Raw genomic sequence first — 22,096 nt, 5'->3', positions numbered from 1 at the left:
AGAATCGATTGTTGAAGATGAGATGGCTGAATACTTAGAAGTGTGTGGTAAAATAGGACAGAATCAGCACGGCTTTGGCAAGGGGACAAATCTGGTAGAATTCTTCAAGGAGATAAAAAGCAAGTTAGGCAAAGGAGAGCTAGGGATGTCATGATTAGATTAGATTCCCTACAGTGTGGAAACAGGCCCTTCAGCTCAACAAGTCCACACCGAACCTCCGAGGAGTAACCCACCCAGACTCATTTTCCTACATTTACCCTGACTAATATACCTAACACTATGGCAATTTAACATGGCCAATTCACTTGACCTGCACATCTTTTTGGAATGTGGGAGGAAATTGGAGCACCCGGAGGAAACCCACACAGACATGGGGAGAATGTGCAAACTCCACACAGATAGTTGCCCAAGGCGGGAATCAAAGCCAGGATCCTGGCACTGTGAGGCAGCAGTGTTAACCACTGAGCCACCGTGCCACCCTATTTGGATTTCCAAAATGCCTTTGACAAGGTGTGAGGTGCCGTACAGGAAGCTGCTAAATTACATGAGAGCCCATGATGTTAATAGCAAGATACTGGCGTGGATAGAGGGTTGGCTGATTGCCAAAAGACAGAGAGTGGAGATAAAGGGATCTTTTTCAAAATGGCAGCCAACTAGTGGATTGCGCAGGGATTAGTATTGGGATCACAACTATTCACATCATACATTAACAATCTAGACAAAGGAACTGAGGGTATTGTTGCTAAGTTTGCAGATGACACAAAGATAGATGGAGGGACAGGCAGTGTTGACAAAGCAGGGAGGCTGTAGAAGGCTTGGACAATCCAGGAGGGTGAGCAAAGAAGTGACAGATGGATTGCAATGAGTGAAAATGAAGTTATGCACTTTGGTGGGAAGAATAGATATGTAGACTAATTTCTAAATGTGGAAATCTGAAGCACAAAGGGTCTTAGCTCTAATAATAGGAGCCCTGGTTCAGAATTTTCACAATGTTAACATGCAGGTTCAGCTGGCAGTTCGGAAGGCAATTGTAATGTTAGCATTTATTTCAAAAGGGCTAGAATACAAGAGCAGAGATGTACTGCTGAGGCTGTATAAGGCTCTGGTCAGACCAACTTTATTGACAGTGCAGGTCTTTTCATGGGTTCAATGCTCTCAGTTATTATAGCTGGCCACTTAAAGTGTTTGAACATGCATAGGGTCCATAGAGTCCATTTGTCAAACACAGGAATGACAATAGAAAAACTGAGTGCATCATTTTCAACCCAGAGTCTTGGAAGTGTTGGTCACACATTATGGGGCCACCAGCGGGGAATTTGGTTATTTCTTATAGTTGAATGGAATTCAACATATAAGGACAGCTCCGTACCACCTATTATCAATGGCCTGGCAGAAAGAGCAGTTCAATCTTTGAAGGCCCCCTTAAAGAAATAGCATACAGCCTTGTGTGATACCAAACTGTCAAGGTTCTTATTTGATATTGGACCACCCCCAAATGCAAAACCAGGGATAGCACCCGCAGGATTGCTAATAGGTAGAAGACTTTGTACCAGATTAAGTCTGATCTTCTTGTACCGTTGGGTGAGGGTGAAATAGTCTCAGGAACTCCAGTGCTGGAAAACAAGACTTTGCTAAGTGAGAGAGACAGTTTGATACTGGGGATGAAGTTTGGTGTAAGGATCATGGAAATGGTCCTATGTGGGTGTTATGGAGCAGGCCAGACCCCCTCAAAATATTTTAAGAAGGTAGCCCAGACCCTACCATTTTCTTATTGTAATGAGGTCAGTCAGCTAGATCTCAGAGAATATGAGTTCCCTGTCTACATCAGATTACTATCCCCAGTCAGGGAGTCCTGGCTATTAAAAAGGTGAGTGTCAGATAACTTCAAACTCTGATACCTGACTCTGAATGTGACCGCACTAATGTCAAGGACTGTTCATGCGTAAAGAAAGGGAGACTTGATGATAGGATATTGGTCTCTTTGGAGTTATTTCTGTACTTTTGTTCATGGATCTAAGGAAAGGTCCTTGACTTGAAGAATTTTCTCTCCCCAGTCTTATCAGATGAGCTGTGTATTTTCAATACTTTCTGGTTTTTTTAATTGCAGATTTCCATGATCGACTGTACTTTGCTTTTATTTAGCTTTTCAAAGTGCTTTTAGCCATTTTGGGTTTAGCACTTTGTTAGAAAAGGCTTATAATGAGCTCAACAGCTTGATCAAATGATGTCACTATATGTGAAATATTGTTTTTAGTTACTAGTTTTGGTTGTGGCCTATTATTTCAATTTTCAATCAATCTCTATTAACCATCTGTGGCTTTTTAGATCATGGCTGAAATTTAGAGTGCCACAGCACTGTGGTAGTGGTTATAAAGGGATATTGGTGCTTAAATCATACATTATCTTTGTTATATCTTATTAGCATATGTACCTCACTTTGTGAAGAAATGTTTTGCATAATATGAACATAAAAGGAATTTATTTAAAACAGAGATTTAAAAACTGAACATAAATAGACATTTCCAAAGAAAGAAATAGATACAATCCAGAACTGTCATTAAACTTAGTACATACTTAACAAGGAGACATTGTTGATTTCTTCGTCCATTGGCAAAATACTTGATTTGTTGTGAGCACAATTCAGAAAACTACAGGGACTACCATTAATGATTTCCCATTCATTGCCTAAGATGGTGTGTTTGGATTGGCTAAGTATATTCATGTGCTCGCCTAAAAGTCTCTTGAATGCCCTTCTCATATCTGCCTCCACCACCACCCTGGCAGTGCGTTCCAGACACCTACTACTCTCTGTGTAAAAAAAACTTGCCCTTACATCTCCTTTGAACTTTCCCCCTCTCACCTTAAATGCATCCTAGTATTAGAAATTTCAGCTCTGGGAAAATGATTCTGACCATCAACTCTATCTATGTATCTCATAATTTTATAAATTTTTATGAAGTCTCCCTTTAGCCTCTGCCACTCAAGAAAAAAATAACCCAAGTTTTTCTAGCCTCCCCTTATATCTCATCTCCTCTAATCCAGGCAGCATCCTGGTAAAACGCTTCTACATCCTCTTCAAAGCCTCCACATCCTTCCAACAATGTGGCAACCAGAATTGAATGCAATACTCTAAGTGTGGCCTAACCAAAGTCTTATAAAGCTGCTATAAGACATCCTGACTCTTGTACTCAGTTCCCCAACCAATGCAAGCATGCTGTATACCTTCTTTCCCACCCTGTCAGCTTGGATGGCCACTTTCAGGGACCTATGGACTTGAACCCCAATATCCTTCTGTACATCAATGCTGTTCAGGATCCTGCCATTAACTATATATTTTTCCTTAACATTTGATCTCCCAAAGTGCAGCACCCCACACTTACCTGGATTAATCTCCATCTGCCATTTCTCTTTGTGAATGAGCTCTCAAATAAACTGGACTGTGTGGAAGGGAGGAACTCAAACAAAATGTGATGGACTATAATGAAAAAACTCCACTTTATTTTCCCACTTTAGTTCTTCAAAATAAGTATTCACCTTAGCAGCCGGAACAGAAGCAAATTTGCTTGTCAGCAGCAGATATAAATTTCAACTTCAGTGAAAATGCTTTTGTATGAGAGATATTCTGAAATGGGTAAAAGGAAAAAAAAAACTGTAGAAGGCAGGGCTCCTAAAGAAATATGCTGGACTCTTTAGAACCTTTTGTCTATATTTAATGTTGTCACGTAATTTGAAAAATAATGCAATCATTGAAATAGTTAAAATCAAAAAGAGGCCATAATTTTAAAAAGTAAAAACAACTTACAGCCTAACAAGTTAGAAGAACTAAAGCCATGTAATCTTACTACGGTGGGAATGGCCTCAAAGCACTGGAATTCTGGATCAGGCATATTTGCACTACATAATGGCTCAGCATATGAAGACCCTATATCAAAAGATGCTTCACGAAAATTGTCCATTTTCTTTTCAGTTTTAATAGCTAAGAAAGGCACAAAAAGATTTAGGCCCATTATCTCAGCTGGCCGGACAGTTGGCTTGTGATGCATCGTGATGCCAACAGTGTGGGTTCAATTCCTCCACGTTAACCTCAGCTGGTGAAGGATTCCTTAGTGATCTGTCCTCTCACCTGAGGCATGGTGACCCTCAGGTTAAGCCGCTATTGGTTGTCTCTCTCTAATGAGAAAGCATGTGGTTCAGTAGGACTTTGGGAAATTTTACTCGCTCATTACATAAGAAATCAGAATACAAGTTATTTGCCTATAAGTACATGTCCAATACATTAAAGACATCCTTCACATTATGATTCCAAACTGTCATCTCAAATTGGCAATAATACATGTTGTGGCAGAAGTTTGACTTCTCAGTGTTCAGGCAAGTTTTCAGAGATGTTATCTCTGTCAAAGCTGTATTCTTAAATTTAAGGTAATTTATTAAATGAGGTATTTTCCTGCTTCTTTCAGACTTAGAGCTGGGTAGGAAAGATCCCATAACAGTATTTAATCACAGCAAACACTTACCCTAGTTTACAGACTAACACTTATTCCTCAACAATGCTAACTCTATAAAATATTAAATAACTGGTCAATCGATGAATTTTGGCATCTCATTATGATGAAATTTGGGGTAGCAAATTTCCTACATAACAATTCAAAATAATTCATTAATGTAAAAAGTATCGATTGACACGCTTGAATGCTCCAAGTATGTGTCTCTTTAACAGATACTGTGATGTTTGTTAGTTTTATTTTGAAGTTGAAAATTAAAGGTTCATTTGCACGTTTCATGTGTTAGATTTCTTCAGGTAGATTTTTGTGTGATTTCCTTAATTAGACAGTTTTAACTGTTCTATGCCAATCATGGATCATAAGTGTTTTATTTATGATGCTGACACTACAGAATGTTCAGCTTTAGTTATTAGATGGGGTTGCCATGGCTGCAGATAAGACTGGCTGCTTGCTGGTCAGAGCAATCACAGACCTGTCTGGTGTTTTTCAACAACTAAAGGCGTGTGTGGATTTGTTCTGGTGGAGCTGTCATGTTATCCATACGATGCAGTACACAAATGCACCTTTCTCACATTGACCTCTTTATTAACTACACCATCATGGACTTTAATCTCCTGTTACTCTATTCTGCTGGCTACCTGGTGAAGTTCCTTCATGTTGTACAGTGATTTCCACAAATAATCATCCAGAACTCTTCATTTCAATAGAAGAATCCATGTTGCTTTCAGAGTTTTGCAGGTTTCTTGGTATTCTTTCTAATGATTATAGAATATGGGGCTCAGATGGCATCCTTCTCTTACCTACAAATCCCTTGCTGTCCAGATCCCTGGGCACTGCATGTGGAGAAATAAGTTCTTGTTCCACCTTTGAGTCTGCCATCTGCTGCTGTCCATTCACCCTCTGTGATTCAGCTGGTATGTCCACATGAAACTCATCTAAACTATTCCCTTCCCAAACCAGAATTTCCCAGTGCTGGTATTTCATATAACTTCAGTGAGTAATGCTGTGAAACGCTTTTTGAAAATATCTCTGCCAGGATTCTGTCTAATTCAGGGACATTGATTGAAACAGAACATGGTGGGAGAAATTGCTCATTGAAACAGAATGTGAATAACTACAAAATGTTATGGTGTTTTCTGGACACATGAATGGCTAATAAGATAAAGAATAGGAATAAAAGGGAAGATAGTCACCTGAATTTTGAAGGATTCCTTTATGATACCATAATACACTCCCACTTTATCATATCAGCATAGCCTATTCATACTGGTGAAGAGCCTTTTCTGTTTCTGGTCTCTTTCCTCATTTTATGTATTATTTTGACCTGTAGATGTAAATTCTACTGATGTATAGAAGCTTTCAGAACACATAGAGAGTGATAACCAAAAGGCCACATTTCTAGTTATGTGATAACTTTGATGTATGAGGTTATGTTTCCAAGTTTAATTCTGAAGTGATAGTATAAAAAGTAAAGGTAAAGGTGCTATAGTCCTATTGGACCAGAGGGCGGCTGTTATAAACCGAAGGGCCACCACGCCTCAACAAGGGGAGACTTTGAGAAGGAGCCTAACCTTTGTAGTAATCTCAGCCTCTTTGTAGTAATGAGGACTGAACAAATACTGAACAAAGTCAGGAGTGTGGTGCTGGAAAAGCACAGCAGGTCAGGCAGCATCTGAGGAGCAGGAGAATCGACATTTTGGGCAAAAGCCCTTCAATCAGGAATGAGGTTGACAGTCTTGGGGGTGGAGAGATAAATGGGAGGGAGGCTGGGGGAAGGTAGCTGAGCGTGTGATAGATGGATGGAGGTGGGGGTAATGGTGATTGGTCAGAGTGGATATAAAATACTGAACAAAACCTACATCTGAGCAACAAAATGGGCATGGGAGTCTCCTCACTCAGAACCTTCACAATGTAGTGCACTTTGTCTGGAACAGTAATAACTTGGGGAACCTGGCCCATGGGTTGGTCAGAACAATGAGGAGCATTTTTTTTTGCTAAAGAATTGTGTGAATATGGAACCCTGTCCCAGAAGATGATGGAAAGCATAGAATATTTTTAACACAGGGTTAGACAGATTCTTGTCGAAAATGTGGTGTTGGAAAAGCACAGCAGGTCAGGCAGCAACCAAGGAGCAGGAGAATCAATGTTTTGGGCAAAGTCCTTGCATCAGGAACAGATTAATGATGAAGAGCTTTTGCCCAGAACATCGATTCTCCTGCTCTTCAGATGCTGCCTGACCTGCTGTGCTTTTCTAACATCACACTCTTGACTCTGATCTCCAGCACCTGCAGGCCTCACTTCCTCCTGGACAGATTTTTGTTAGACAAGGAAATCAAAGGTTATTAAGGGGTAGATGAAAAACTGGAATTTGAAATAAAAACAAATCAGCAGCGATCTTACTGAATAGAGGAGTAGTCTTGAAATATCAAGCAGTCTATTCCTGTTCTTAGTTTGAATGTTTGTATGTATATTAATATTTGATCACATCTTCATCTAAAATATATACATTCCAACATCCAACTGGAAGGTTCCAGGATTTTTGTTTTCACTGCTCTGCCCAGGAGTCCATTTCATGTCATCCCTTCAGGGTAATCTTAACTAAAATGGATGCCAGTGAAATTAGCTGCTTGTTTTAAATTTAGTTAATTTCCATACAGGTTTAAACTAGGCAGGGTGTAAAAACATCGAGGAGAAAGTGAGGACTGCAGATGCTGGAGATCAGAGCTGAAAATGTGTTGCGGGAAAAGCACAGCAGGTCAGGCAGCATCCAAGGAGTAGGAGAATCGACGTTTTGGGCATAAGCCCTTCTTCACGATTCCTGAAGAAGGGCTCATGCCCGAATCGTCGATTCTCCTGCTCCTTGGACGCTGCCTGATCTGCTGTGCTTTTCCAGCAACACATTTTCAGGGTGTATAAACAATCAATTTTTGTTATATTTTATGAACAGGTGAAATATAAAGAAATGAACCCTTCTCAGTAAAGGTGAACTTTAAGACAAGTCATAAATTGGCAGTTCATGAGTTTCACCATGTAATTTATGGTAAACATTCTGGAATGACGTATCGTGAAGGAAGAATGAGGAGATACAATACAATTTTGAAGGAAAAGAAAGAACATGAAGTGCTGCAGGTTCACATTCAAAAATCTTTGAAAGTAGCAGGTAAGCTGAAAGCGCCATTACAGTTTTTTTAAAAGTCACATGGAAGCCTGGATTTGATATGCAAAGGAATACACTCATAAAACAGGGAATGCAAATAAATCTTTCATAAATCAACGCTTAAGCCTTAGCTGGAAAATTGCACCCAATCCTGGGTGACTCATTTTAGGAAGGATGTCAAGAACTTAGAGACAGTAGGAGAGAATTATGAGAATGGAGATGAGAGTCTCCAGTTGTTTGGAGAGGCTAGAGATGTTATCATTATTTTCTTTTAAGCAGAGAAGATAAAGGATAGATTTAATAAAGATGTTCAAAATTGTGCAGACTTTTACTAGACTGGATAGTGAAACTGTTTCCACTAGAAGGAGAGTCAATAATCGGAAAATGCAGATTGAACATATCTGGCAAATGAGTCAGGAACAAGTTAGGTCTTTTTCAATAGCAAGTTCTAATGATCAAGAATGTGCTAACTGGGAGCAATTTCAATTGCATTTACATTTATCGCACTAACCAGTCTGAAGAGAGGATACTGGCACTCGGTAAAGGACAGTCCTCTTTTGCTTTATATTTGGAAAAACAGACTCCAAATATCACTAGATCTTTCTGCAGCTATTTCTCATCTTTTGTCCAGCAATCAGTAGATAAAACATCTTTAAATAGCAACTATCATCTTTGAGAGCTGCTATTCTGCATTACTTTCCATTACTGCTGATTATGAGTTCTCACAAGCAGACCCAATTCAAATTAATAGTTCAACTATAAATAACACATGAAATTGACTTCAGGAGATCCTGAGAGATTACCTTGGAATGATTTTATGCTTACTGGTGCAAGGTTCCATTATTTTAACACCAAAGACTGCAAAATGTTTCTTAATATATCTTGAGGTTTCTTATGCTCTAACTAATCCAGGTATAAACACCATAGTTTGTGTAGTGAGGATGATTTATATCCCAGTTGGTACATTTAGAAATGGAAAATGGCAGAATCATCTGCTTTCATTCATGGTGAGCTGAGAGGTGGGGAAGAGCATGCCTGCAGTGAGGCAGGTACGTATCGGATACCATGTTTGGGTGTGTGATGGGGGGGTGGCATGCAGTCTCTGTTCATGAAGCATGCCCTGAGATGTTGGTACCTGGTGACCAAGATATCTACCAGAATGTTCATGGTCAACCTTACCATCCTGCCACCAATGAGGCCCATAAATGGCCAAAGACTGACCCCATAAGGACTACATCCTAGTGTGGTTGGCATCAAAGTGGCTCCAAGAGGGTCTGTTGCCATACGGCATGCAGGACAGTTTTTATCCTCTGGTAGATGGTGAGGTGTATAGATATTCCCATGATCAAGGGATTTGACCTCAGAATTTAAGAAGAGCTTCTCTATGTCAAGAGCAAAAGGTCCCATTTTCCGACACCCTCGGGAATTGGGAGAAACTATTAGCAAAGATTTGCATTCATTTTCACTCATTATTATTTAATCTCATTTGCAGTTTCTCATTCTTCCACCTGCCGGATTGAAACTAGACGGGAATTCACAACATGAAAGTCAGAACAATTTACTGATGACTCCATCTCATTGCTTGCTCATCTGTACTTCCACCTTGCATACCAGGTACCGACATCTCATATCATGCTTCTTGGGGAGCAACTGCGTGCCTCCCCTCATCATGCACCCCAACATGACATGCGATATGTGCATGCCTCACTATACTCTCATGGCATATCTCCAATCCATTTACTGCATGGATTTGCTCTTCAATGCTACAACTTGTAATATATTAGCAAGTCTCAATGAAATGTAGCTGTGGAGATATTTTGAATACTGGACTACCATACACCTCATGGATTGGACCAGGATGCAGCCCAGGGACAATGCTTGTTTGGTCTGTTAGCACTCAATCACTTTCAGCTTACATGGACGCTCACAACATTTGTGCATTGCTTTGTCTTATTTTCATGCTTTTTTCTGTCCCCTCAGCTAGAGCGAACAGTCTCACAGAACTTCTGGCTTGCTGTTCAGCAAAGCCCCAAGGAAGGCAGCTTGTCATGGTTATCATCAGTTATCCAACAAAGCGGTGGCATTTGATGAATAGCACCATCCTATGCCATTCTCATACCTGCACCATGTGCCAGCCACTTATGTGCCAAATCCACTGCATGTGCTTCAAGCAAACAACTTTGTCTCAAAGGCTAAGAGGAGTAGTCCTCGGTCAAGTCAATGGAAATGTTGTTCAGGCAGAGTGTTCTGGCATAGTAAGTCAAGGGCATCATCCAATATCAGTCCAGGGGCTTGGGCATGGCCAGTTGACCACTCAGGGTAGTCAGGATTCTCTCCTTGTAGGGTATGAGAAGCTGAATGTCAGGCACCCCACCACTCATCTTGGGACTTTTGGGTCACAGGTGGACCATAATATCCTGAAATGAGACATGGGTAGGATTGAGTGTGATGAACATGGCTGATATAACTGTTAGTATTGGTGTCGGTGGTTAAAAGATGGTGAGGAGTCCTGAGTAAGTGAGTAGGAAGTGAGAGGCCATGCAGGGTTAGTAATCTGAGGGAATTGGATGGATAAGAACAAGAGAAAGAAGATGTTGTATGCAACAATGAAAGTACTACAGCATAAACATTGGTGGGAGTTGGGTGCAGTAGCAGAAATCCAGTGAATATGAGGTAGCAGAAAGGAGAGTGTGGCACTCAGCCTGGCAGAGTGAAGAAGATAATTTACCTTACTACACTGCTGAATGTTCCTCTGGATGGTTGAAACTGTGTGACTTGGGTGGCAACCTTGGACCAGGCTGGCACAGACTAATGTTGTGAGCCCCTCTGTCTGCCCTGGGGAAGGGGAAGATCCTCATCTTCAGCATCCCATCCTCCACAATGTAGTGCACTAATTTCCCTTTGTCTGCTATGTCTGACTCAAATGAAACAAACCATGCAGGATGCTTGGGCTGACAGTGCTTAACCAGGTGCAGATGAAATTTAAATATGGCACTGGTGCCAGGAATCTCAGAATCCTGGCAGTAATGACTACTTTTGCCTACAGTGAGTTGGAGAATTGGGCTAGCATTGGTTGAATGGGATGCCACAGCAAGGTATATAGATAATGAGGTGAGTTTGGGGTGATAGTGCGTGCAAACTTGCTAGGGGCTCATGGGGAGAAACCCTCCATAAAACTTGAAAAAAGTAACACTTCGTCAATTTGTGGCAAGATTCTGCCCGCTAAATATTTTTTGTCCATCTTCATTTGTACTGCTCATCTTCTGCAAATCACATTTAATGCTAAATTAATTATTAATTTTAAATTTGAACTGCATAGATTTTTGCTAACTACAGTTATTAATGTATAGAGGGAAAAGGCAGGGATATAGAGTTAGGTTATGGATCAGGCATAGAAACACACATGCAAACATGAATTGTGGAGCTGCAGCAGGCCACTTGGCTCCTCAGGTCTCATCCACTATTCAATAAGACCATGGCTTCTTATGCCATATTCTTGCCTACCTTGCTTACCAAGATCTACCTATCTCCGACACAGTATAAAAGTTCTAAATTCTCAACAAGAGAAATCGTCTTTTCTAAGTGCACTTTGTCATGAGCCTTTCAAGTAAGTCACCTTTTACTCTTTTCAATTCTAGTGGATGCAGCCGTAACCTTTTCCCTGAAGACAACCCACCCACTCCACACATTAGTCTGGCAAACATCCTTTGAACTGCTCTGACAGCAATTCCCTCTTCCTTTAATAAGCAAATGAATGCCATACACTGTACTCCAGATGTGATCTCACCCATGATGCACATAACTGAAATCTAGCCTCCTTACTTTTTGTATTCAATTTCCCTTACAATAAACAAAAACATTATTTAGCTTTCTGGTTTACCTGCTGAACCTTCGCACATTAACCTTTGCAGCACTTACACTAGGACACCCAGTCCCCTTGACATCTCAGAGCTCAGCAAACTCTTACATTTGGATAACATTTGAAGAGAAAATGAGGTCTGCAGATGCTGGAGATCAGAGATGGAAAGGTGTTGCTGGAGAAGCGCAGCAGGTCAGGCAGCATCTAGGGAACAGGAGAATCGATGTTTCGGGCATTAGCCTGAAGAAGGGCTAATGCCCGAAACGTCGATTCTCCTGTTCCCTAGATGCTGCCTGACCTGCTGCGCTTCTCCAGCAACACCTTTCCATTTGGATAACATGCTTGCTTTATTTCTTCTCTCCAAAACAGACAATTTCATATTTTTCCATATTACAGTCGGTTCTACTATAACATGTGTTACTTCAACGCAAATTGACTTTAACTCAATTGAAGAATTTAGATCATTATTTGTAAAATGCAAACTTTCCTTACCTGTATTGGCTATAAAGTGATTTTGGCCACATTAGTTTAAATGGCGCAGCTATTGCATGATTTTCTTATAACATAAGATCACACTAGAACGGAACTATTGTGTTATATCAGAACTGACTGTATACTCTATTTGCTAAAATCCTATATCCCTCTGTATTTATGGCCCGTTTACAAATTACTATGCTTTGATTTGTTTTGATTTGTTCTTGTCAATGTACCTAGGTACAATGAAAAGTTTTGTTTTGTATGCAGTTCAGGCAGATCATACCATACAAAGTGCATTAAGGTAGTGAACAGTGTGAAGTATACAATGATACAAGGGTAGAAAAGATGCACAAACAGCGAGATCAACATTTAATGCAAAATTTGAGTGGTCCATTCAGAAGTCTAAAAACAGTGGGCAAGAAGCTGATCTTGAATCTATTGATATATATGTATAAGCTTTTGTATCTTCTGCCTGACGGAAGAGGTTAGAGCAGAGTATAACTGGGATGGGAGAGGTCATTGATGATGTTGGCTGCCTTCCAAAGGCAGCGAGAAGTATTGATGGAGTCAATGATGGATGGCTGACCTGTGTGATGACAACAACTGTGTTCACAACTCTGTGTAGTTCCCTTTGGTCTTGGGCAGAGCAGTTGCCAGACCAAACCATGATGCAACCAGACAGACTGCTTTCTATGGCATGTCTATAAAAATTGGTAAGAGACTTTACTGACGTACAAGTTCCTTAGCCTCCCGATGAAGCAGAGGCATTGTTGTGCTTTCTTGACCATGGTGTAAACGTGGGTGGACAAGAACAGATTTGTTGGTGAGCATCACTCCTAGGAATTTGACACTTCCGACCATCTCCAATTCATTACCATTGATGTAGACAGGATGCACTCCATTTCGCTTCCCGTAGTCAACGACCAGCTCTTTTGTTTTGCTGTCGTTGATGGAAAGATTGTAATCTTTACACCATGCCACCAAACACTCTAACTCTTTTCTATATTCTGCCTCATTGTTGTTTGAGATCCGACCTACAACGATGGTGTCATCAGCAAATGTTTCGATGGAATTAGGACATAATCTAGCCTCACAGTCATGAGTGTACAGGAAGTATAGTAAGGGGCTGAGTACGCAGGCTTGTGGGCATCAGTTAGAGGAATATTGTGGTCGAGATGATGTTGCCCTATTGCAGTGGGTGGAGCACAGACGTAGGTCTTGGAGTTTGGAGAGCAGTTTCATTGAAATTATGGTTGTGAAGGTGGAGCTTGTTATCCAGATGTTCCAAGGATGAGTGTAGGGCCAGGGAGATGGTGTCTGCCGTGGACCTGTTGTGATGGTAGGTGAATTGCAAGGGATCAAGGCAGGTTGGGAGGCTAGAGTTGATGTGAGCCATGACTAACCTCTTAAAACATTTCATAATGATGAAGGTCAGAACCACTGGATAATTGTGATTGAGGCACACTGCATGAAGGAGAAAGTGAGCACTGCAGATGCTGGAGATCAGAGTTGAAAAGAGTGGTAATGGAAAAGCGCAGCCGATTAGGCAGAATCCGAGGAGCAGGAGGGTCGATGTTTTGAGCATAAGCTCTTCATCAGGAAATTCCTGATGCTGCCTGACTGACTGTGCTTTTCCAGCACCATACTTTTCAATGGCACACTGAATGAGTTTTCTTTGGCACCAGGATGATGGTAGTCTTCTTGAAGCTAGTGGGGACTTCAGATCGTAGTAAGAAGAGGTTAGAGATGTCAGCAAATATTACCGCCAGCTGGTACATGCAGGTTCTGCGTACACAGTCAGGGACTCCATTTGGGCTACTCTCAAAAAGGCTGATCTGATGTCTAAAGCGGTGACTATAAGTACAAGCGCACCCGAGACTGTCAGGGCAGATGACATTGTTTCATCCTATCTTTCTTTGAGTCATCAGCAAACCTTCAATTCCTTCAGTCAAGTCATTTATATATATTTGGAAAGGAGACCAAGAACACCTCTTGCGCTGTTAACGCTTCCTTTTTAAACATCTATGGAAAAATCTGGGATGGAATTTTCCAAGCCCTTGTTCAGTTTTGGCAATGGTGAGAAATGTGGGAGAATAAAGTGAAAATGGAAAAAGCAGATTTTTAATGTTGAGAGAAAAAGTCTAAATTTCTTAAGGTTTTAAAGGCTAGATGAGAATCTTGCTGATAAGCAGTGAGGATCTTATTTCAATGTATTAGCTAATCTCACCTCACTTTGTACATTCCATGATTCTGCCAGTCACTGGTGAGAAACCAATTTCTGCCTTGAATGTCTGAGTGCTTACCTGGCAGATGCAGCTTTCTGGTTGATTCTCCAGCCATCCATGGACTTGTCCATTCATCAACATCTCAGGCTATTGCCCATCCGCAACGATTGGCTGTACCCTTCATCCAGGGATTTTTTTTTAATATTCATCATGGGATGAGGACATCAACAGCTGGGCCAGCATTTATTGCCCATCTCTAATTGCCCAGAAGGCAGTTAAGATTCAACTACATTGCTGCAGGTCTGGTGTCACATGTAGGCCAAGCCAGGTAAGGATGGCAGTTTCCTTCCCTAAAAGGCATTAGTGAACCAGATGGATTTTTCCAATAATTGATAATGGTTTTGTAGTTATCATCAGATTCTTAATTCCAGAATTTTATTGAATTTAAATTCCACCACCTGCTGTGGTGGGATTTGAACCTAGATCCTCAGAACCTGGATTTCTGAATTAACTGTCCAACGACAATACCAGTAGGTTATCGCCTCCCTGCCTTAATGGTAACACAAAAGAGTACATGAAGGGTGAGGGTAGGGGGGATCCTTGAATTTCAAGCAGAGATAGGAGTTTATTCTCAGAAATGTAATCTGGATAGCATTCCAGCTTCTGTCAACTTGCAACTGCTCAATACAAATAAAAAATGGCTGCCAGCACATTCACAATAGTTAGAATAAGTTGTTTTGTTTTGACTCTGGGTGGTAAGTGCAATTTGGGCAATACGAAGCTCTTCAGAGGGCAAATGGACTAAAATCTATGAATGCCTGATAAATGATGAAAGATATCTGCCATTAAATTACACCTTATGCATTGACCCACAAAATCTTGTCCAAATGCAATCAAGAGCATGATTGATCATGAAAATTAATTCTAATAATCTCTCTGAAGCAGAAGTGACCACCCTTAAAGTTATCATCTGGGTGCACCAATTCTCAATCATGTTCTAAAGGTGCCATAGCTGCTCAAGAGCTTGGAGTTGTTTTCCTTTGTAAATATGGGTTCGTATATCCAATATGCTGTTTCATGTCTACAGATCAAAGGGAAATGGGGTTTATCATGACTTATGATAAAGCCTCATATCTCTCTGGCATGATTGGTTAGGAATCTCATTACTGAAAAGCTGTTCTGTTTTTGATATTCTTCATGGGGGTTCATTGCATCTGTCTAATTGGAGCCTGCAATGATCGCTACTATCACGGTAGGTGAAGTCATATAAAGGCAGCAGAGAGAAATCAAAGGTATGGAAAGGTGTCAGCAAACCCGGGAACAACAGTAGACCCAGATGGCTGGTGCACAGTCTCCAGAGGGAGACACTGCAGCAAAAGGTACTCTTAGGATGCAGAGGAGGATGAGGTGAGCTAAAGACTACAGTCCTCACTATCATTTCCTCCAGATGACCAAAGTACAATGCAGGCACAATTTGAGGATGTCCAAAGAAAACTAAATAGAAATCGAAAGTTTAGTTGCAAAAGCAAATGCAGTTTCTTTGTTTGTTAATACTTTCTCTTTCCTGTTGTTCAATTAAACTACTATTAACATCTGTTTAAGTGCTTTTCAACACTTGCTGGTTGTAAAAATGAGGATACTGTACGTTCTGATGGGCTTTGGGGAAACACGAACACAGATTCAAATGAGGTTACAACATTGTCTTACACTAAGGAAAGTAAGCTTCTCAGGTTTCATTCATGATCCTTGAGAATTGCATACCGAGTTTTGCTATATCCATTATGATTTTGAGAGTATCCTGGTGCAGATCCTATTCACCAACCTATCATCATTCAACGTCTGCAAATTTACAATTGTTAGATAATAATATTATACTTAAGTAGATTTCACTCCAATGCCCAGTGTGACAGAAGCTGGACTTAAGAGATCTTCTCCTACCAGATGAATAGTGACATGAGACAGAGTTTGCAGTTAACAAAGCTGTATATATCACCCATCCATCTATGACTGTATTTCCTTATTAAGCACTAAGATAGGATGAACCTTTGTCCCCCAATCCCTCTCTTCAGAAGAGTATGCTCTGATGAATGATCTCATGATCACTCACACAAAGTAGCCATAAGTATGAAACATGATTGTATACAAGGACTTATTACAAAATATTCTCATTAACTATGAATTCAGTAATCTCCTCAACAAAGTGCAAAGTCTTGCGGCATTCATGAACATACGATTGAAGAGTGTCTGAAATCTAATTTTATTCTGTTCACTTCAGTTCCTGGAGGCAGTCAGAGAGGTCACCAGGGAGCCACGGAGCTTGTCGGGATACGTGAGTATACAGCATAAATTACTTACTTTTAGGTCCCACATTCTTCAGTTCCTGGAGGCAGTCGGAGGTTACATATTTGGGCGGTTGCTGTACCCGAAACACTACTTAGGTAGTTTCTTCCACTCATCATCCTCCTCTAACCAAAATGAAATTCTGTGCGTCGGTTGGTAAGGTGACAAGTGTTTTCTTTCGTGTTTCATTTCTTCAGCGGCCTATTTAGGAATTTATAATAGTGGGAATGGAGGTTAGGGCAGTTGAATGTTCCTCTTGCAGCATGTGGGAGGTAAGAATCACCTCTAGTATCCCTCTGAATTCATTTGTGGGAAGTGCACCCAACTCCAACTCCTCGAGAACTGTATTAGGGAACTGGAGCTGGAGCTGAATGAACTTTGGATCATTCGGGAGACAGAGGGGGTTATTTGGAAGAGTTAGAGGGAGGTAGTTAGTCCACAGCCACGTGAAGAAGATAATTGGTTTACTGTCAGGAGTAGGAAAGAGAACTGCCAGGCAGTGCAGGAATCTCCTATGGTGGTTCCCCTCAACAACAAATATGCCATTTTGGATACTGTTGGGTAGGGGCGGAACTTACCAGGGGTAAGTAATGGGGCACAGGTCTCTGGCACTGAGTCTGTCCCTGTTGAGGGGAAGGGGAAGAGGAGCACAGCTTAGTCATTGGGGACTCCATAGTTAGGGGCCAGATAGGAGGTTTTGTGGGAATGAGAGAGACTCACAATTGGTGTGTTGCCTCCTAGGTGCCAGGGTTCATGATGTCGCTGATCATGTTTTTAGGATCCTTGAGGGGGAGGGGGAGCAGCCCCAAGTTGTGGTCCACATAGGCATCAATAACATAGGTAGGAAAAAGGTGGGGATCTAAGGCAGAAATTCAGGGGGCTAGGGTAGAAGCTTAGAGCTAGAACAAACAGAGTTGTTATCTCTGGTTTGCTACCTGTGCCACCTGCTAGTGAAGTGAGGAACAGGGAGAGCACGGAGCTGAACATGTGGCTGCAGGAATGGTGCAGGAAGGAGGATTTTGGATTCTTGGATAATTGGAGCTTTTTCTGAGGAAGGAGGGACCTCTATAAACAGGATGGTCTTCACCTGAATCAGAGGGGTTCCAATATCCTCAGGGCGATATTTGCTAATGTGCTTTGGAGGGTTTAAACTAGTCCAGCAGGGGGATGGAAACCTGAATTGTAGTTCCACTGTAAAGAAGGTTGAGGGTAGTGAGGTCAGAGATAGGTTTACAAGGTCGTGAGAGGGCACCGGCAATCAGGATGTTGGTTTGAAATGTATGTACTTCAATGCCAGGAGCATATGAAATAAGGTGGGTGAATCTGTAGCATGGGTTGGTACCTGGGACTTCGATGTTGTGGCCATTTCAGAGACATGGATCGAAGAGGGACAGCAATGGTTGTTGCAGATTCCACGATTTAGGTGTTTCAGCAAGAACAGAGAAGATGGTAAAAGCTGGGGAGTGGCATTGTTAATCAAGGGTAGTATTACAGCAGCTGAGAGAACATTTGAGGACCCATTCAATGAGATAGTTTGGGCTGAACTTAGAAACAGGAAAGGAGAGGTCACCCTGTTGGGAGTTTTCTATCAGCCCCTGAATTGTTTCAGGGATGTAGAGGAAAGGATAGCAAAGATGACTCTCAATAGGAGCAAGGGTAACAGGGTAGTTATTGTGGGGGACTTTAACTTCCCCAATATTGACTGGGAATACAATAGTTCAACTAATTTAGATGGGTCAATTTTTGTTCAATGTGCGCAGGAGGGTTTTCTGACACAGTATATAGACAGGCCAACAAGAGGAGATGCCATATTGGATTTGGTACTGCGTGAATGAACTTGGCCAGGTGTTAAATTTGGAGGTAGGTGAGCACTTTGACGATAGTAACCACAATTCGGTTATGTTTACAATAACAATGGGCAGGGATAGGTATATACTGTAGGGAAAGAGGTACAACTCGGGGAAATGCAATAATGATGTGATTAGGCAAGATTTAGGATGCATAGGATTGGGAAGGAAACTGCAGGGGATGGACACGCTTGAAATGTGGAGCTTATTCAAGGAACAAGCACTGCGGGTCCTTGATAAGTATATACCTATCAGGCAGGGAGGCAGTTGTCGAGAGAGGGAGCCATGGTTTACTAGAGAAGTTGAAGCTCTTGTCAAGAGGAAGAAGAAGGTTTATGTGAGGATGAGGCATGAAGACTCAGTTAGGGGCTTCAAATAAATTAGCCAGAAAAGATGGAAAGATAGGGCTGAGAAGAGCCAGGAGGGGTCATGAGAAGTTGGAGGCAGATAGGATCAAGGAAAACCCTAAGGCCTTCTATAGGCATATCAGGAATAAAAGAATGACTCGAGTAAGATTAGGGCCAATCAAAGAAAGTAGTGGGAAGTTGTGTGTAGAATCTGAGGACATAGGGGAAGCGCTGAATGAATACTTTTCGTCAGTATTCACATTGGAAAAGAGCAATTTGAGTGAGAATACTGAGACACAGGCTACAGGATTGAGGTTGACAAAGAAAAGGTTTAAGCAATTTTGGAAGACCCCTAGGCCTGATGGGATTTATCCTCAGATTGTCTGGGAAGCCAAGGAGGAGATTGCAAAGCCTTTGGCTTTGATATTTATGTCATCATTGTTGACAGGAGTAGTGCCAGAAGACTGGAGGATAGCAAATGTTGTTCCCTTGTTTAAGAAGGGGAGTTAGGACAACCCTGGTAATTATAGGCCAGTGGGCCTTACTTCGGTTGTGGGTAAGGTATTGAAAAAGGTTATTTATAACCATCTGGAAAGGAATAAGTTGATTAGAGATAGTCAGCATGGTTTTGTGAAGAGTACGTCATGCCTCACTAATCTTATTGAGTTCTTTAAGAAGGTGACAAAACAGGTGGATGAAGGTAAAGCAGTTGATGTGGTGTATATGGACTTCAGTAAGGTGTTTAATAAGGTTCTACACAGGAGGCTTTTGCACAAAATACAGAGTTTTGGGATTGAAGGTGATTTAGTGGTTTGGATCAAAGATTGGCTAGCTGAAAGAAGACAGAGTGGTGTTGATGGGAAATGTTCATCCTGGAGCTCAGTTACCAGTGATGTGCTGCAAGGATCTGTTTTGGGGCCACTGCTGTTTGTCATTTTTATAAATGATCTGGATGTGGGCGTAGATGGAAGCATTAGTAAATTTTCAGATGACACTAAGGTAGGCAGAGTTGTGGATAGTGCCAAAGGATGTTGTGGGTTACAGAGGGACATAGATAAGATGCAGAGCTGGGCTGAGAAGTGGCAAGTGGAGTTTAATGCAGAAAAGTGTGAAGTAGTTTACTTTGGAAGAAGTAACAAGAATGCAGAATACTGGGATAATGATAAAATTCTTGGCAGTGTGGATGAACAGAGAGATCTCGGTGTCCAGGTGCATAAATCCCTGAAAGTTGACACACAGGTTGATTGGGTTGTTAAGAAGGCATACAGTGTGTTGGCGTTTATTGGCAGGGGGATTGCGTTTTGGAGCCACAAGGTCATGCTTCAGCTGTATAAGACACTGGTAAGGCTGCACTTGAAATATTGCATACAGTTCTGGTCACCGCATTATAGGAAGGATGTGGAAGCTTTGGAAAGGGTTCAGAAGAGATTTACTATGATGTTGCCTGAATACAGGGACGGTCTTATGAGGAAAGGCTGAGGGAACTCAGACTGTTTTCGTTGGAGAGAAGAAAGTTGGGAGGTGACTTAATAGAGACATATTAGATAATCAGAGGGTTAGATAGGGTGGACAGTGAGAATCTTTTTCCTCAGATGGTGAAGGCTAACACGAGGGGACATAGCTTTAAATTGAAGGGTGATAGATTTAGGATAGTTATCAAAGGTAGTTTCTTTACTCAGAGAGTAGTAGGGGCATGGAACGACCTGCCCTGCTATAGTAGTAGACTCACCGATGTTAAAGGCATTGGACATACAATGAAATGATGTAGGTGAGATGGGCATCAGAGAAGTTTCACAGGTCGGTGCAACATCAAGGGCCGAAGGGCCTGTACTGTGCTGTAATGTTCTATGTTCTGTGTTCTATATTCTATACTTCTCAGAGATGAGCAGTATAGCTTCTATCCTCCTTGGGATGAATAAAGGGACAAGCATAAATGAAGTGTAATCTGTGCCACCTATGTGTCCAGAATGTTTGATTTCTCCTTGTCCTTCCATTATGTCTAGATGCAGACCTGTGATTTACAGCCACGATAAAGGCAGCTTGTTTTGTAATAGAATCTGTTAGTGTGGAATATTTAGGTGGATGGCTCTGGAGGTATTTGTGACTCAGAATGCTGAGCATGTCCTGCCCAGAAGCAGGGTCACCCTCCACAGCTTCCACAGGATTGGGGATCCTAGGCAGGGTGGTGGTAGAAGGGCCTAAGAGCATAGGAACAGGAATATGTCATTCAGCCCCTTGAGACTGTTCCACCAATCAATGAAAATTGGCCTAACTGCATAAACCTGCCTTTGGCCCATGTCCCTTAATGTCTTTGCTTTTTAAAACTTTTTCTATCTCAGAATTAAAATTGACCAATCAAACACCCACTGCTATATGTGTAAAAGATTTCCATTCCGGTCTCCCTCCTCAGCACGGACTACAAAATATTTGCCAGGGTGTTGTCTTCTCGCCTGGCCTCCGTGCTGGCCCACATGATTCACCCGGACCAGTCCTACATGGTCCCGGGCCGGAAGATACATGACAACGTCCACCTGGTCCAGGACCTGATCCATTTCTGTCGACAGGCTGGTCTGCCGAGCGCCTTCCTGTCTCTTGACCAGGAGAAGGCGTTTGACAGGGTCGATCACAAGTACCTGCTCAGGACTCTGCGGGCATTCGGGTTCGGGACGCAGTTTGTCGCCCGGATCCGACTTTTGTACGCCGCCGCAAAGTATCTGGTTAAAGTTAACGGGTCCGTGACGGCGCCCCTTCGCTTCGGGAGAGGAGTGCGTCAAGGCTGCCCCCTGTCCGGCCAGCTGTATTCCCTGTGCGTGGAGCCTTTCCTGCGCCTCTTGCGGAGGAGGTTGTCGGGGCTGGTTCTGCGCAGCGCGGGCATGGGAGTGGTCCTCTCGGCCTACGCTGACGACGTGCTCCTCACTTTCACCGACCCGGCTGACCTGGGGAGGATGCGCGAGTGCCAGCCCGTGTACTCTGCAGTGTCTTCCACCAGGATCAACTGGGCCAAATGTTCCGGACTACTGGTAGGTCCGTGGCGGGTGGACTCTCTGCCGGAGGAGTTACGGGGGTTCAGCTGGAGTACCACCCATCTCCTCTACCTGGGGGTCTACCTCAGCCCGGCTGAGGAATCCTGGCCGGCCAACTGGCAGGAGCTGGAGGCCAAAGTCTCGGCTCGCCTAGGCCGCTGGACAGGACTGCTCCGAGTGCTATCTTACAGGAGTCGAGTGCTGGTCATAAACCAGCTGGTGGCCGCCATGCTGTGGTACCGGCTGGTCACTTTGGTCCCACCTCCTGGTTTTGTCGCTGACATCCAGAGAACGTTGGTCGACTTCTTCTGGGACAAAA

At 42.3% G+C, this 22,096-nt stretch overlaps 1 long non-coding RNA gene across 2 annotated transcripts in view; it reads left to right on the top strand.

Moving 5' to 3' along the window:
* Positions 1–22,096, top strand: part of LOC122556754 — a 78,326-nt gene that overhangs the window by 2,715 nt on the left and 53,515 nt on the right. The window contains exons 1-2 of one of the 2 annotated variants that reach the window (XR_006313651.1): positions 7,466–7,662; positions 16,496–16,549. This is a non-coding gene — a long non-coding RNA (uncharacterized LOC122556754). Of the gene's footprint in view, positions 1–7,465; positions 7,663–16,495; positions 16,550–22,096 lie in introns of those variants that run through there. The other variant, XR_006313648.1, reaches the window with a different exon arrangement.

The sequence above is a fragment of the Chiloscyllium plagiosum genome, chromosome 14, assembly GCF_004010195.1.
Source record: "Chiloscyllium plagiosum isolate BGI_BamShark_2017 chromosome 14, ASM401019v2, whole genome shotgun sequence".
In the NCBI taxonomy this organism is placed as follows: Eukaryota; Metazoa; Chordata; class Chondrichthyes; order Orectolobiformes; family Hemiscylliidae; genus Chiloscyllium; species Chiloscyllium plagiosum.
The sequence above is the reverse complement of the archived record's forward strand: the minus strand, read 5'-3'. Positions and strand labels throughout refer to the sequence as shown.